This window comes from Pan troglodytes, chromosome 5, assembly GCF_028858775.2.
Source record: "Pan troglodytes isolate AG18354 chromosome 5, NHGRI_mPanTro3-v2.0_pri, whole genome shotgun sequence".
NCBI classification, from domain to species: Eukaryota; Metazoa; Chordata; class Mammalia; order Primates; family Hominidae; genus Pan; species Pan troglodytes.
The window spans coordinates 69,455,125-69,469,781 of record NC_072403.2 but is presented as its reverse complement, the minus strand read 5'-3'; the positions used below and the strand labels follow the sequence as shown (position 1 = coordinate 69,469,781).

The 14,657-nt window shown below is 35.3% G+C and overlaps 1 protein-coding gene across 1 annotated transcript in view; it reads left to right on the top strand.

The window, feature by feature from the left end:
- The window catches only part of LOC100609532 (protein eyes shut homolog), a 2,075,858-nt gene that overhangs the window by 2,034,611 nt on the left and 26,590 nt on the right, over positions 1-14,657 (top strand). The window lies entirely within an intron of this gene.

The window sequence follows — 14,657 nt, the reverse complement described above, 5'->3', positions numbered from 1 at the left end:
GACAGAGTCTACCCTGAAGAAAGTATAGTTTTAAAAGACATGAGTGAATCTCTTACTCTCCCTGAACAAATCCCCTCCACCTCCTCACTAGAAAATGATCAAAAGCAAAGCTCAAACAACTGCTAGTCACAGTAAAATTTGTGGAGAAAAAAAATGTATAGTTTGACTCAACCCCTGGAATTCCTGAGGACAAAATGTAAGGCTTGGGATGCCACCATCACAGAGCAATAACTTTTGGCATTAGCTTTACCACTATAATTTTATCATTACTTCTCTACAATTTTTAATGAAACCTTTAGATTGCTTTACAAAGTATGCACTCTAATTTGCTCTACAACTAAACTTAATTAGAAGCACATGTTTACTTCACTTTATCTAAAGAGCTGTAGTCATTCTTCAGGGGTTACTACTAAGTATTTTGGGGGTTTTTTATGTGATAATAAACAGGGATCTAGAAAGTTGCAATAGGAAAGCATATGAAGTTGAAGGTGAAGGTGGGGAATCCATCCCCACCCTACATTATTCCATGTGGACCAAACAGCCTAACAGTTTGAACCTAAGAGCCATATATATTTATCTTGGCATATATAGTGCCAAGTATAGATAGGTACTTAGAATCATTTGCAGATTATTTTGATTAATATAGAAATTTTATTGAGTTCCGATATTAAACGTTAATACCTTACAATTGCACAGGACTTTGTGTGTAACAAAGCATTTTTAAAAATATTATTTCCATTGCTCCTCACTAAAACCCTCTAAATTACTCAATGCCAGTATCCTAATTCCAATATTATAGGGGGAAAATAAGCCCCAGAGACTGTGAGTAATTCGAGAGGATGTATGAGCACCCTGTGAGTAGTACAGCAGGACCCAAAATCAGATCTTCCATTTCGTGGGTCAAGATTCTCTCCAGAATCTAAATAGCAAGAAATGAACTTAAAAACAGCAAATAATTTTAATGAGGTAACAAGAGTGTTAAGTCGCTCTTTATTTACTGGTTGTAACCTGTTCATTTCATCTTAATTTTAAAAAATAACGTTGAAATTATCTTCAGTTGGCACATTGTATTTTCTCCAAATTGAAAATACCTTTCTTTATAACACATATCCTGGGGATTTCACAGATTGCCGTGTGGGTGGAATGCAGTATCTCAAACATGAGGGCCTAAATTTGAGTAACAAATAGACAAGCAGTAATGTAAAGGGGGAAAGATACATCTGACAAATTTCCTTACAGGATTCTAAAAATTTTTCTTATCAAAATTGTGACCAGTTTTGGGATCCTCTTATTGACATAATTACAAAATAATTACTAACTATGAAGATATACTACAGAGCCAGAAGTAGCTCTTGTGACCATCATTTAATAACATTAAATTTACAGATCCCTGAACTTAAAACAAGTGAATTTTATGGTAAGTAAATTATACCTCAATAAAGCTGTTCAAAAATATTAAGTCTCCCATTCACAGACATTCAGATCCAGTGGCAGCAGCAGTTTAAAGAATTTTATTCCTTTTGACAGTTTTAAACAATTCTTTTCTAATCTCAATATAAGAATACCTCTTTTAAAGAAAAAAAATTGTGCTTTGTAATATACTTTTCAAAAGTGTTTAAGAAGTTTATTTCTGTACTTATCCTAGTTACAGATTCTTAATTTTATATAGCTCTAAACTTTATTTTTCAACTGAAGCAGGGTAATATTAAATTGAATTTCTAGGTAGCCTTATAGACAGCTCAAAGCTAAAGTTTAATCTTTTCCTGAAAAATAACTAACACACCTTATGAAATATTTGTTAAATGCTCAAGAGGCAAGTACCAACACAGAAGCACCAATTTTATGGTGTTTAGAATCAATTGTAAAAGGAAAACCTCAAAGCTGATCAAAGGGTCTTAACAACGAACAGTTTAATGTTATAAATTTAAAACAACCACTCAAAATGCTCCCTTTAGCTCCCTTCCTCTTAGCTGAGATGGGAGGCGTTGTTTTGGTACATAAGGGAAAGTCTTATTCCAAGTAAGGAGAGAGATGGGGCCTGATAAGGTTTCCAGTGTGTTCAGGACCCTGGTGAAGTGATGAAAGCCCTTCTCTCCTGCTCCGAGTTCATCACCACACACAGATCCATCTGTGTTCTAATGGAATTTCTCAAATGTGAGTATCATAAGGCAGAGTTCATTTCAGGCCTTTATGCTCCTGGGACGAGTTCTGATGCAACAAAGAAATGTAAAACTATTTCTGTTCTTAGTAGCCAAGGATAAAAAAGAAAAAAGTTACATTAAAACAAAATTTTTAAGTAAAAAACAAAAAATGGGTTTAGTTCTTAGTTCTATGTGTGTATGTGCTTGGTAGGTGTCTTTTTTTTTTTTTTAGGTAAATAAAATGCTTTAATTAAATGGCTATTTGATTCCAAACTAAAAATGTTTAGTGAGAAGAAAGATATTTTACATTTTTGCCAATTTCTTCCACCATGTCTAGCTTAATAGGTGTTTTTAAGCAAGTTTTATTTAAGTGGTACTTTTTTCCTTTATTTTCTTAATTGACAAAAATTGGATATATTTATCATGTAGAACATGATGTTTCAAAATATATATACATTGTGGAATGGCTCAAATGAGCTAATTAACATATGCATTACCTCACATATTTATAATTTTTTCTGATTGGAATATTTAAAATCTACTCTCAGCAATTTTCAAAACACAAGACGTTGTTATTAACCATAGTCACCATGTTGTACAGTAACCTGTGACTGAGGACAATATGCAGATGTGTCCCTTTAAGAAAAACACAGTGTAGCCCTGTCATCGTGGCTCATGCCTGTAATCCCAGCACTTTGGGAGGCCGAGATGGGTGGATCACCTGAGGTCAGGAGTTCAAGACCAGCCTGGTCAACATGGCAAAACCCCATCTGTACTAAAAAATACAAAAATTAGCCAGTGTGGTGGTGGGTGCCTGTAATCCCAGCTACCTGGGAGGCTGAGGCAGGAGAATCACTTGAACCTGGGAGGCAGAAGGTGCAGAGAACTGAGATCGCACCACTGCACTCCAGCCTGGATGACAAGAGGGAAACTCCGTCTGAAAAAAAAAAAGAAAAGCAGTGTAGGAAAAACAAAACTTACAAAAACAAGTTAGATGTTAAAATGAGTGGCACAGACAATAAGTACAATAGGAGTTGGAAGAATGTGGTTGTAAAAATGTAAAATGCATCAAAGATTAAGTTCATAAATGAGGCTTATTTACAACATAAATCTATCAGTGATCACAAAATCTCATTAATTCAGGATTTCCTAATTATTTTTTGTCTTAGAAATGCCTTTGAGCATCAGGTCAAAGCTAAAAATCCTTTCTCCTAAAAACTGAACATACTTGGAACACAAAAATGTGCTTATCATTTTAGAGGTTTACAAACCCCTAGAACCCAATAATAGATTCTCTAAGGTCTTCCAAAGTTCCCAAATTAAGCATCCTTTGCTCGGACTGTCTTCTTTTATATATTTTGTCCAACAATGCTTAATTCAGTCTTCTATTACTCCTCATCTGGACATGTAATTGTTTTCCAACTAGTGACCTGTTCCCTAAACACTCCTAACCTTAATCCAGGTTGAATCTTCCTAAAATCCTCTTTGCTCTTAATCATTTTCCTGCTCAAAATGTTTCCTGGTTTTCCACTGCCAATGCAGCAAAATGTAAATTTTTAATCTGTTGTCAAGCTATACATGACTGTTATCAACCTGCCTATTCCTGCTATTCTTTTTCTCTCTGCATAGCAATCAAATTAATTGTACTACTCTATCCCGCCTTCCAAGAAAACCGCCTCTCCTTACCAAGCAATCAGCTGAGTTTCTTGTGAAGCTATGGCCAGCTTGGTAACTCATTACCTTGTACTGGTTCTCCTTTTTTCCTCCTCCCTTTGCTTTTCTCTCACTGTTGCTTCCTTGAGAGAGTACTCCTTACTTCCTTGGAATTGCCTTTAACTCTGTCTTTTAGAGATTCCAATTTGAGGTAGATAATTTTTCTCACCTATGAGGTTGGCAAAAAGCTAAAAATATGACTAATCTATTAGTGAGGCTGTAGAGAATCAGACACTATTATGTATTAGAGCAAACTAATTTCTCTATTTGTTAAAACAAGGACTGGAAACTGCTCAAATGTTCATCACTAGGTATCTTGTTGAAAAAGCTAAGGAATGTTTATATAATGGAGGACTTCACATACATAAAAAAAAGACCTTTTATATGTTGCTATGGAGTGATCCTCAGGGCTTATTAAGTGAAAAAAATCAGGGTAAAGAAACATGTAAGAAAAGGGGATAATAGATATAGATAAACAGATATAAATACATAAATATAGATACACATACAAATATGCTCATATTTTTCTAAGAAAAAAATGCAAGATTACACACACACAATTTATAAATAGTTATCTATAGGGTAAGGGAGAAAACAAGAAGTAGTAAAAGGATAAAAGCTAGACTTTCTAACTATAATTTGCTTTATAGTTTTTATTTGGAACCAGGTAAAATGTTTCACACGGTCAATTAAAAATGAAAAAGACCAATTTTTAAATACTGAAGAAAAATTAGGAAATGAACTGTACTTCAAGTTGGTAGCATAACCAAGCAGAAAAGATTTAGTTCAATTGATTTTAAAACACAATATTTTGACTATACAGTGGATTATAGCCTAAAGACAAAAAGAACCATAAAGAGATTCTATTGCATCCTGTAGTCTTGATGTTAGTGGTAACATTGATATTGTTATTTTAAAACTATATATAAAAATACCCAAATAGCATTATATTTATATAACACATAAATATATATAAACCAAATGAACAATTATATTAACATTAATCATTAGGAACTAGAATTTTCAGCATGAAAGAGATCTAGGCATAAAATCAAAGAAGTAAAAATCATTCTAATCCTTAATATGAACTGGAATTAATGTATGAACTCATTACTTAACTTTCTACTCAGGAGGCTGAGGAGGGAGAATCACTTGAACCCGGGAGGCAGAGGCTGCAGTGAGCCAAGATTGTGCCATTGCACTCCAGCCTGGGCAACAGAGCAAGACTCCACCTCAAAAAAAAAAAATCTTTCTTTTTTTTTTTTAAAAATTTCCCAGCTATATCTGCTAAAAAGATTTAGAAACAATAACTCAGTATCAATGAACACTTCTAGTGCCAAAATTGTCATCTCCAAATACCATTTTCCACTAAAATGAACCAAGACTTCTTGGAGAATTGTACACTCAGCTCTAGGACAGAAAATATATAAGCCTAGATATCTTTTTATGCCTAAAAGCAAGAATGTTAACAAAGACAACTATGGTTATATTAAAAGACAACAGGAGCCAACTTAAAGAGACTCCCACTGGCCAAAGATGAGACGTTTTCAGAAAATTATCTTTCCATAGTCAGAAAATATGGAAAACTTATTTGAAGAGGTAGATTTTAAAATAAGCTTACATTTTTTGTTTCTTCATTATTTAAGTAGCTGGAAAATAAGAGTCAGAGGTAAGAATTCACTGTGGATTTTCATCAAGCCTCCCTACACTGTGGCTTAAGAGTAACCTCTTTTCTCTCGTGGTCTTTTTATAACTCAGATGTCAGTTACTTTCTACCAGACCCTTGACATCTACATAAATTGTGAAGATTCCAAAAGGAATGTTTATCTTCTAAAGTCATCTCTAGCTCACCAGTCTTTCACCCATACTGTCTATTCCATATCACAGATGCCTAAAAGCTAAATCAACTTCTTTAATTTCTATCAAATTAACAAAGCCATTTACATTTTTAGATCAGATTGTTTAGATTGGTGCAGGGGGTGGGGAGAGGTGACAATGTTGAAGGAAGAGGTTTATATCATGGCCACCTAAATAACTTCCAACTTGTCTTTTGGTCACCCCACCACTGCAGTAAATACATGGCAATTCCACTCCAGTTTTTGTCTTCTGTCCTTTGCTTTGCTTTTTTCCAACTGATCTGTAGGTTAAAACAAACCACAAGTCCCTCCTGGTCTCAGGCAGAGTAATTTATCATCTTATTTTGTAGTCCAGGCTCATGTTCATCCCAATGCAACCAGGGTCCACTATCTACTCCAAGCAGCTCATGTAGTTTCCCAAAGACAGTTCTCTCCTTAATAGGAATTCTGAGTGCAACTGTTAACATACTACAGTGTTCAAGCCCTTAAACCTGGAGAACTACAAAATAAGGCCTACAGACAACTGCCAGTATTTTCATTAGTATGTAAAGAGTCATTTCATCTCATCCTTCTTACACTCTGTGAGGTATCACCAAGGACCTAGGTGAGTATCTCACCAGCAAAGAAAGGAAGGCCATAGGGGAATGTCAGCAGGTGGAGTGATTATTATAGCAACCCGTCCTAGTAAACATGTCGAGTTTCAATATGCCATCACATTCCAGTGTATGATGAGGTTCATTTGTTTTAACACTTGATTGTATATTCTTCAAAGACTTCAAATTGTGAGCATGTCATTTAAAATCCAGCAAATTTTGGCAGGTAAAATGTTATACATCATATCACACTTACCTTATTCTCCCAACTTGTTACTCAAATGGAAATAAGCCATAAAGGAAAGCAATTTTATATGAATTAAGTCATCCACACAGGAGATGACCTGAGAAGATAATTCAGCTATGTTTTCCTTTTTCTTTAAAGAGCAGAGAAATGTTATATATGCAGAACTAGATTCCTTTAGGTCGTGTGATCGCCCATTGCTAAATTACATGCGTTTATTATATTATTCATTTGACTTTATCATCACACCACATAGATTTTGTGTCTGCGCTTTTGCTTATGCATAGAAAACCCACAAATCTATAACCAGAACTTTTTTACAGATCCAGCTCAAGGTAAATTTTCTCCAATAACTTTCATTCTCTGTTCTTATCTCAGCCTCAACATATACATAAGAATCTCTCTTGTCCAAAGCATCAAAATCCATATTTGATAGGTAAGCTGAAAAAGTAGGCTAAGTAGAGATTATATTTTTCTGTATTAGCTTCTCATCTGCAATCTGAGAGCTAATAATAGTATTTACTTTGTAGGTTTTATATGGTGATTAAACTTTGATTAAGTACTACATCAAAGTACTTAAAATGGTGCCTGGCACTAAGGTAAAGCCCTAAGAAACTGAATATTATATTTTATATATATCATATATTTCATACAAATACATTATTCTAAATAAAGTAGCAAGTCCTCAGGGTGGGGAACAAGACCATGTTTTCTATTTTGTACTCACCTTGGTAACGAAGTACAATGCTGCTCTATATTCCCTCTTTGGTAATGTTTAGTAAGTGAATGATATTTAACAAAAAACATTAAATCTTCTATTATCTCATTTTCAGTTAATTTTTTATATCCATGTTCATACTAAACTCTTACAGTCTTAGACTTGCCTAAGTACAAGAAAATTAAAATCTTCATGTTGAATTTCTATAGTAATGAGGAAAAATTAACCCATAGAAGTTCTAAGCTATAAAATTGACGGTCAGAACTAAACAATTTATCTGCAATTTAGGAATTCAAATCAGCTTCATTCTAAATGCACAGAAGTAAAATAATGAACTATATTAGTAAGAACATACTCTAATATTCATCTCTTGATTTACTATCATGAGGAGCTATTAATCACATTTCCAAAGTGTTTAGCATTTTATTCTCTGCTATCATCTGTTTATGTTTGGAGACAGAAGAACCCACAAATTTTTCCTTGTACTGACAATTAAGGATATATAACATTTTTTGAATGGTCTTGAAATAAGAAAACAGTGCTCTGTATAATGTTAATGATTCCTCAGTATAATTTAAGTAGTCTTAGGTATTGTATGCCGGGTGCATGTGTCCCAGCTCTTTGCCTGCTAGTCTATTTAATTAAATCTGCCTTATGTCCTGAACTATCATCAAATTTATGAGCCATGTCCCTAGATGCTTATAGAAAAAAAAAAAAGCTATTTTATCACCTACTCTTACCTTCAATGCAGTCTAGCTAAAAGTGGGGTTTTTTTCAACTTTTATTTTAGGTTCAGGGTGTCCATGTGCAGGTTTGTTACATAAGTGTGTGTTGCCGAGGTTTGGTGTACAAATAATTCCATCACCCAGATAGTGAGCATAGTACCCAATAGGTAGTTTTTCACCCCACGTTCCCTCCCACCTTCCTACATCAAGTAGTCCCCAGTGCCTATCATTCCCATTTGTTTGTGTCCATATGTACTCATTGTTCAGCTCCTACTTATAAATGAGAATATGCAGTATTTGGTTTTCTGTTCCTATGTTAGTTTGCTTAAGATAATGGCCTCCAGCAGCATTCATGTTTCTTCAAAGGACATGATTTCATTTTTTCAATGGCTGTGTAGTATTCCATGGTATATATGTATCACATTCTCTTTATCCAGTACCCTGTTGATGGGCATCTAGGTTGATTCCATGTCTTTGCTATTGTGCATAGTGCTGCGGTTAACATACAAATGCATATGTCTTTTTGATAGAATGATTTATATTCCTTTGGGTATATAGCCAGTAATGGTATTGCTGGGTTGAATGGTCGTTCTAAGTTCTTTAAGAAATCTCCACACTGCTTTCCACAATGGCTGAAGTAATTTACATTCCCACTAGCAATGTGTAAGTGTGCCCTTTTCATTGCAACCTCACCAATGGCTGTCATTTTTTTTACATTTTATAATAGCCATTCTGATTGGTGTGAGTTGGTTTCTCATTGTGGTTTTGGTTTGCATTTCTCTAACGATTAGTGATGTTGAGCATTACTTAATCTATTTGTTGATTTCATGTATGTCTTCTTTTGAGAAGTGTCTGTTCATGTCATTTGCCCATTTTTTTAATGGGGTTGTCTGTTTTCTGCTTGTTGAATTGTTTAAGTTCCTTATAGATTCTGGACATTAGACCTTTTTTGTTGTGTAGTGTGTGAATATTTTCTCCCATTTTGTAGGTTGTCTGTTTACTCTGTTGATAGTTTCTTTTGCTGTGCAGAAGCTCTTTGGTTTAATTAGGTCCCACTTGTCAATTTTTGTTTTTATGGAAATTGCTTCTGGGGACTTAGTCGTAAATTCTTTACCAAGCCTGATGTCCAGAATCGTATTTCCTAGGTTTTCTTCTAGGGTTTTTATAGGTTTAGATCTTACCTTTAAGTCTTTAGTCCATATTGAGTTAATTTTCATAACATATATAATGAAGGGAAGGGGTCCAGTTTCAATCTTCTGCATATGGCTAGCCAGTTATCCCAGCACCATTTATCGAATAGGAAGCCCTTTCCCCAGTGCTTGTTATCATTGACTTTGTTGAAGATCAGGTGCTTTTAGGTGTATGACTTTATTTCTATGTTCTCTGTCCAGTTCCATTGGTCTGTGTGTCTGTTTCTGCACCAGTGCCATGCTATTTTGGTTACTGTAGGCTTGTAGTATAGTTTGAAGTTAGGAAGTGTGATGTCTCTGGCCTTGTTCTTTTTGCTTAGGATCATTTCAGCTATTTAGCCTCTTTTTTGTTTCCATATGAATTTTAGAATAATTTTTTTAATTCTGTGAAAAATTATGTTGGTAGTTTGATAGGAATAACATTGAATCTGTAAATTGTTTTTGTCAGTATAGCCATTTTAACCATATTGATTCTTCCTTTCCATGAGCAGGAAATCTTTTTTCGTTTGTTTGTGTTATCTCTGATTTCCTTTATCAGTGTTTTGTAATTCTCATTGTAAAGATCTTTCACCTCCTTGGTTCCGTATTCCTAGGTACTTTATTCTTTTTGTGGCTACTGTAAATGGGATTTCATTCTTGCTTTGGTTCTCAGCTTGGATGTAATTGGTGTATAGGCATGCTACTGATTTTTGTACAGCGATTTTATATTCTGAAATTTTACTGAAGTTACTTATGAGTTCTAGGAGCATTTTGGCAGAGGCCATGGGATTTTCTCAGTATAGAATAATATCATCTGCAAGGAGAGAAAGCTTGAATTCCTCTCTTTCTATCTGGATATCTTTTCTTCTTTCTCTTGCCTGATTGCTCGGGCTAGCACTTCCATTACTGTGTTGAATAGGAGTGGTGAGAGTGGGCATCCTTGTCTTGTTGCAGTTCTCAAGGGGAATGGTTCAATCTTTCACCTGTTCAGGATGATGTTGGGCTGTGGATTTGTCATAGACTGCTCTCATTATTTTGAAGTATGTTCCTTCAATGCCTAATTGTTGAGGGTTTTTAACACAAAAGAAAGTTGAATTTTATCAAAGTCTTTTCTGCATCTATTGAGGACATGATATGGTTTTTGCTTTTAATTCTATTTATGTGGTGAATCACATTTATCAATTTGTGTATGTTGAACCAGCCTCCATCCCAGGAATAAAGCTTATAAAAGTGGATTCTTAATGTTTTCCCTTTACTATATTGCTATCCAGTTGTCCCTATTTCACTAACAACACCATACTCTTTCATGCTCCCAACATTTCCACAGGATTGAGAGACATAAAATGGTGACTAAAAGGTGGATTTCCTCACTCATTAGCAGACTTAACCTCTCTGTTCCTTAGATTCCTTCTCTGCAAAATGAGGATGATGATAGTACCCTTCTTATAACATAATAGAGAAACTAGAAAGGTTAGAAGACTGCCTGGCACATGGTAAGTGTCAAATAATGTTTGTCATTACTATAATTTTTCCTCTTTCATACTAACACACTTACCAAAGCCTTGAAAATGCCTCTCACATCTACTTCAACCTCTGCATCCCCACAGCAATTTTCCTATTCAGGACTTTTGCCTCCATCTGCTTTCTTATCCCAGCCATGACCTATTATATTTATTCATTTGTGTGTTTATTCCCTGAATAGTCAATGAAAACTTACAATAAACCAAGAACTGTTTGGGGCCTTGAGACAATAATAAAAAACAAAACAGACCCTATCTCTGCTCTTACGGAATTAATGGTCTAGAGTGCCGGGGTCAGAAAACTATGGCAGATGGGCCAAATCTGGCCTACCACCTATTTGTGTAACTAAAATTCACTGGAATACAGCCACACCCATTTGTGTGTTTTCTGTGGCTGCTTTCAACAATGGCAGAGTTCAGTTATTGCAACAGTGTCTATAAGGCCCACAAAGCAAAACTGTAAACTGCCTTGCCCTTTACAGAAAAAGGTTGCTGGCCCCTTTTCTAGTAGCAAAAAAAATATGCTAAGATCTCACTAAGATTAAAATTACGTCACCAGAGAGCTTACTGTTACACTATGCAGTCATCCTACACATAACAGATCAATATTCTTAAAATGTGCCTCCTCATTTGTGTCATTTTCTATACACCTGTCATGTCACTTAAAAGTTTAACTGAAGCCAGGCACAGAAAGGCAAACATCACATATTCTCACTTATTTGTGGGTTCTAAAAATCAAAACAGTTGAACTCATGGAGATAGAGAGTAGAAGGATGGTCACTAGAGGCTGAGAACGGTGGTAGGTAACAGGGAGGTGGGGATGGTTAATGGGTACAAAAAAAGTAGTGAGAATGAATGAGCAAGGACTAGTATTGGATAGCACAACAGGGTGACTATAGTCAGTAATAATTTAATTGTACATTTTAAAATAACTAAGAAAGTATAATTGGATTGTTTGTAACACAAAGGATAAATGCTTGAGGGTATGGATACCCTATTTTCCATGATGTGATCATCACACATTGCCTGCCTATACCAAAACATGTCATGTACCCCAGAAATATGTACACCTACTATGTACCCACAAAAGTTAATAAATAGTTTAAAAAAAAAAAAAAGTTGAACTGCCTGAGCCTGCTGTTCAAAGTCCTTTGACACCTCCTTTCAGTGCATACATTTATACGGGCAACTCTCACTCTGGCGGCCTTTCCTAAGACTTCCCTTAGCCTTCCCTAAGTAATTCACTAAAATTACTTAGATGCCCATCCACAGGATACCATAATACCCATTTTAGAACTTGTCCCATTTTATTAAAATTGTCTCCTTACTAATCTGATTTCTCCAAAATACAGAAGCCCATGAGGTCAAAAATGGAGCCTCCTGTGTTGTAGAATCTCAGTATCAAGCACAATACTATGCTCAATCCTAAGATAAGCACAGACAGCTAGCCTGTAAAAAATAATAAACATTCTTTAAATAGATACCTACCTCTCTTTGTTTTGTTTTTACATTGCCCATTATATAGACACCTCACCTCACACACATACTTCTACAAAATCTACTCCTCCTCAGGGCAGAGTAGTATATGTGGTTAAGGGAAGAAATATTAATGAATTAACATCAAGGGTTAGAAAAATATCACCCAAAGTAGAGAATAACTAATGAAGGCTTGAAATTTTTTTATTATCTCTATTTCACAGGGTGCTATAGAAACCAAGGAACAAAAAGAAAAATCTGACCTTGCACAAAATCATTCTCATTAGAATTATATAATAACTAATTATATATTAAACATATAGCTAATTGTTTCAGACCTAAAAATTCTGAGACAAACTATATGAGGCTCTGATTTGTTATTTTTTCAAATAAGATTTTGGCATCTATATTAAATTATGCTTAATGTGATTTATCTACTTTAATATCCAAGCAAGTGTTTTATTCCCATAACACTATGTTATATACCTTAAATATGTACAATAAAGTGTAAGTGAATTAAATAAAATATTTTACCATTGTGAGCTCTGTCTATAAGGCAGTGAGAATAATTTTAAGCTTTTTTCAAGTAGATATAAAATGAACCACTAGATGGCGCAATCGTCACTTTAAAAAGTAATGACAGCATCATGTTTAAAAATTCTTTAATAAGAATTTTTACTATAGTTTTATTTCTTTTGTGAAATTAGTTACTGATTTCCTTTTTTGTGTATGAGGTCTTTGTACATTCTATACTCTTTGTGATCTTCAAAAATAATCTTCAAAATATGCAATTTTGTAGCAGATTAATTCTGTATTTTGTTTGTCTCCATTTTAGAGAACCCTATACAATTTTCCTTTTTTTGCACAACTATTAATTTAGGTGTAACAAGCATATAAAAGTCTATGACATAAATAAAAGGTCTGGGAAGGTGTGATCAGCTGCTGTCCTCCAGCTTAACAGATTCTGACCCCTATACCTCATACCCATTCTAGAATGCGGTTTTTAGACTGGCACGGTGGTTTATTGCTCTCTGGCTCTGACAGGAATTTTAAGTTAACCCTTTCTCTCATGTACTCTTTAGTGTAGTGTTTTCAGAAGAAAGAAAGGGGGATGGTGGGGAGAGAAAGGGAAGGGAGAAAGGGAGAAAGGCAGGCAGGAAGTGAGGGAGGGAGGGAGGCCGGAGGGGGCAAAATAAACACACGGTGCCCTGACAAACAACAGTTTATCAAATATATATATATATATATATATATATATATATATATCAAGATATAACAATAAAATCTCAAATACTATTTATTTAAAGTTCAAATATTGCATGGGACATGTATTAGTCCATTCTCAGGCTGCTAATAAAGACATACTTGAAACTGGGTAATTTATAAAGGAAAGAGGTTTAATTGACTCACAGTTCAGCATGGCTGGGGAGGCCTCAGAAAACTTACATCATGGTGGAAGGGGAAGCAAACATGTCCTTCCTAACATGGTGGCAGGAAGGAGAAGAATGAGCGCCCATTGAAGAAGGAAGCCCCTTATAAAACCATCAGATCTCATGAGAACTAACTCATTACCATGAGAACAGGATGGGGGAAACCTCCCCCATGAGTCAATTTTCTCCACCTGGTCCCTCCCACAACACATGGGGATTATGCCAACTACAATTCAAGATGAGATTTGGGTGGGGACACAGCCAAACCATATCAGGACATACTTCTACTAAGAAAAGTTATTTATTATTTAACTTATGTTTAAATTTAACTAGATGCTCTGCGTTTTATCTGACAACTCTGCCTTTGATGGGTCTATCAGAAAGTTTTCTGCTGGGCTCCTCCCAATATCACTCTCTAAACCCAGACAAGGTGTCTCTTTCAGCTGAGTATTCCCCATTACCCCTCAGCTTCTGCTCTAGCCAGAAACCACTTACTGCCACTGTATCTTTAGCTAGAGGGACACCTCTTGGTCAAGATTCATTTTTATATGTCCTCAAGCTATTGTTCCTGACTATGAACATCTCTTTCCTGGGATTCACTCACATTTGACTTGTCTCCAGTATGTTTGCAGCTCTTTTGGCAACCCCAGGAGCTGAGCCTGTGAGTTTGCCAATGCCAGGGAAAAACACACCAAGCTCTCCAAGTGGTCCTGCTGAATCTCTTTTCACTAGGCTTGAAGTTAGGAGACAGCAACACCATGCACAGCTTTTTCTTTAGGTGGTGGTGTGGGAGTTGGGAGAGAGACTTACAATGCAATTTTGTCTGAAGAAACAATTCTCAAAAAATTCTCTTTCAATTTTTACACTCTGAATCGTTTAAAGTCTTTGGTGTGGAGTCCAGTAATCCTATAACCAGTTATTAACTCTTTCCTTTGACAATTTAGAGTTTGAATCACAATTCATTTTGATCTCTTGGAACTTCAGTTAAAATTGACAAGTTAGCATCAAGGCAATACATAGTATGTATCCATCTCTACACAAGTGCTCAAATCATGCGGCTTTCTCTCAACCC